The sequence below is a fragment of the Neopelma chrysocephalum genome, unplaced genomic scaffold (genome assembly GCF_003984885.1).
Source record: "Neopelma chrysocephalum unplaced genomic scaffold, ASM398488v2 Primary Assembly neopelma1_97034, whole genome shotgun sequence".
Lineage (NCBI taxonomy): Eukaryota > Metazoa > Chordata > Aves > Passeriformes > Pipridae > Neopelma > Neopelma chrysocephalum.
This window is the reverse complement of record NW_020925676.1, coordinates 2,382,902-2,386,119: the sequence shown is the minus strand read 5'-3', so window position 1 is coordinate 2,386,119 and position 3,218 is coordinate 2,382,902. Positions and strand designations below refer to the sequence as shown.

At 45.3% G+C, this 3,218-nt stretch overlaps 1 long non-coding RNA gene across 1 annotated transcript in view; it reads left to right on the top strand.

Moving 5' to 3' along the window:
- The window catches only part of LOC113961116, a 7,552-nt gene extending 5,126 nt beyond the window's left edge, over positions 1-2,426 (top strand). The window contains exons 2-3 of the long non-coding RNA XR_003532209.1: positions 1,303-1,467; positions 2,157-2,426. This is a non-coding gene — a long non-coding RNA (uncharacterized LOC113961116). The remainder of the gene's footprint in view (positions 1-1,302; positions 1,468-2,156) is intronic.
- The last annotated feature ends 792 nt before the right edge of the window (positions 2,427-3,218 follow it).

Here is a 3,218-nt window from a genome sequence, read left to right as displayed (position 1 = left end):
AACAGGGACAGGGGATAGAGGGATGGGGATAGTGGGATAGGGGATAGCGGGATAGGGAATAGAGGGATAGGGAACAGAGGGATTGGGGATAGAAGGATAGGGGATAGCAAGATAGAGGGGTAGAGAATAAAGGGATAGGGGATAGAGGGATAGGGGGTAGTGGAGTAGGGGATAGTGGGGTAGGGAATAGAAGGATAGGGAATAGCGGGATAGGGGATGGAGGGATAGGGGATAGCAGGATAGGGAACAACAGGATAGGGGATAGTGGGACGTGGGACATGGCTGAGGTCAAGGATCCTCCCCTTGTATTCAGCCTTGGTGAGGCACATCTGGAGTTCTGGGCACCTCAGGACCAGAGGGTCTAGGAACTCCTGGAGAGGGTCCAGTGGAGGGTAACAAAGACGATGAGGGGTCTGGAGCATCTCTCTGATGAGGAGAAATGCAGGAAATGGGGCTGGTTAGTCTGGAGAAGGGAAGACTGAGAGGGGATCTCGTTAATGCATATAAATATCTCAAAGGCGCCTATCAGAGGATGGTGCCAGGCTCTCTTCATTGATGCCCAGAGACAGGATGAGGAGCAATGGGCGTAAACTAAAACACAAGAATTCCACCTCAACATGAGGGAGAACTTCTTTACATTGAGGGTGGCAGAGCATGGAACGGGCTGCCCAGGGAGGGCGTGGAGTCCCCCTCTCTGGAGACGTTCCAAACCCACCTGGACACGTCCCTGTGTCCCTGCTGCAGGTGACCCTGCCTTGGCAGGGGGTTGGACTGAGTGATTCCCAGAGGTCCCTTCCAACCCTCACGATCCTCTGATTCTGTGAAACAAAAGGGCTCCAGGTGGCATTCCGGAGGAGCCTCCCTGCCGGCAGAGGGTATCGCTGTTCTCTCCGCGGCGGCTGCTGCTGCCACTACACCCTCTGATTCCAATTAAAAGCGAGTAGTTAGTGCGTTCCTCCTCCTGTCCTTTCCCCGTCCCTTCGTCGCCGAAGTGCTTGAGCTCCCTCTGATGGTCGTTCTCCTCAGCGGGCTCGGGGAGAGAATCGGGGAAATGAGAAAACTCGTGGGTTGAGATAAGGACTGAATTGTCAACCAAGTTATTACTATTGCCTATTAAACCGTAGGGAAAGCAAAAACTGTATGCACAGGAAAGCAAACCAAGGAATTAATTCACTGCTTCCTGTGACCAGGCAGGTGTTCAGCCACCTCGAGGAAAGCAGGGCTCCATCACGCCTAACAGTGACTTGGGAACACAAATCCCATCACTCTAAATGTCCTCTCACTTCCTTCTTCTCACCACAGCTTTATATGCTGAGCGTGAGCATTCCATAGTGTGGAATATTATCAACACTGTTTTCAGAACAAATCCAAAACATGGCTCCATAGTAGCTAAAGAAAATTAACTCCACCCCAGCCAAAACCAGCACATAAAGATACCAGCCCAGTGTTACACTGAAGACACAAAAAGTATATATATTCACAACACATTTATTAACTGTTGGGTACAGAAAGTGAGAAATGTATCCTTTACCTCCTTTTCAAAGCTATAACAAAGGACAAGAGACTCCATAATAGCTCCAGAAGTACAAGGGAAGGGCATTCAACCAGGTATAGAAGGAGCAATACTGTAAGAAGACTTCAGGGCCCAATCTTAGTAAAATCAGCACATTTACATCTATTGGTGCTCTCCTCTCCAAAATCCACTCCATGGTATTTGACAGTGACTTTTGCTCCACCACCTTTATTGCTGTGATATTTGAGGTGATGTGTGGATCACATCAGGCTTGACTTAAAGAAGTACTTTGGCAGAGGAAAGTAAGTCTACCACTAGCAGAACTATTAATATGGCTAGACAGAGGGACAGAGGGAAGGGTCCAAGTGATTGATAAATCCCATTGCTCAGGGATCCAGAGAGTTCAGCTTTTACCAGAAAGGGTAGACATAGGAATTTCTGTAAAAGTTACATGATCTGCATTCTTTCAGGTATCGGAGTACTCTTCCTACTACTGTTTTTCCCTGCTCTGCTACATTCCCACCCTGCTCCTGCCATCCCATGTGGATTTGGTACCCGGAGCTCCTACAACTAATAAAGAGGGAGAAAGAAAGTGGTTTAGAAAATGCACTTTTACATCTTATGTTATCTATTGTACTTTTAGCCCATCACTGGTGTCTGGAAAATACCCAACCTGATACAATGAAGAAGTAAATGTATCAAATGTTACCTAAGTTGTGAAACAGTCTTGGATAATAAGCTGCCTAACATAATAGAAATGTACTAACTGAAGAACATAGTGAAAGTTTGTAGACAGTGATGCAAGCTCCCAGCACAGAAGAGTGAGAAGAGACACATTTGAACATTTCTGCTTGTTCCATTTTTGAGACATTGCTGAAAGACTACATGAATATAAGAGAAAATGTGTTCATAAGTAGGTTTTAGAATGGTGTATCATTGGTGTTTCATTTTTTTATTCTCACTTAGAACCTTGTTGTACACTTTCTAATTTCTTTGCTAAACTAACACGCACTCCTTTCACCCATTAGCTCACACAAAGCAAGTTGAGTAAAAGCTGACACATTCAGGTTATAATATTTCCCCAAAGATAAATCTACACTTAGGTCCCTCCAGGGAACTTGCACACACTGATATATTGAAAGGGAAGTTGACAACACCTCTTGTCAAGTTCCCAGGGCAATTAGGATGGTAGGAAGGCCAGGTAGAGCATCAAGAAGCCTACCCAGTACCCACATCATCTCACAGCTCCAAGCAATGTGCAGAATCACCCCGTAATGTGGTCAAACTGGTTTTTAATCACTGCTTATTAGCCAACCTTGGCAGTCAGAAAGGCAACAATAAGATATTTGGAAAATAATTTGTGTTGTCTGTTTGCACTGGGCAAAGAAAGAAGGTGGCAGCAAATACAAAAGGGTCACTCATGTGCACATTCAGAAAGGAACCTCAGAAGAGGAGTGACATTGCACAGGAAAAGCAACAGGTGAGGGTGGAGAAAGTTTTGCTTGGAGAAGTTGACCAAAGTGGAGGATAGAATTGCATTGAATAGGAGAACACTCTCAGATGCCAAGAACTAACAAAATCCAGAACTCAATAAATATTTGTTTGCAGCTTATGTTAATTAGAATAAAGGCAGAGCCTGGAGAATCTGTAATCAAGAGACTGCAGACTTCAGCTTGCCTAAGTCATCAGAAAAAGGCTTTCATTC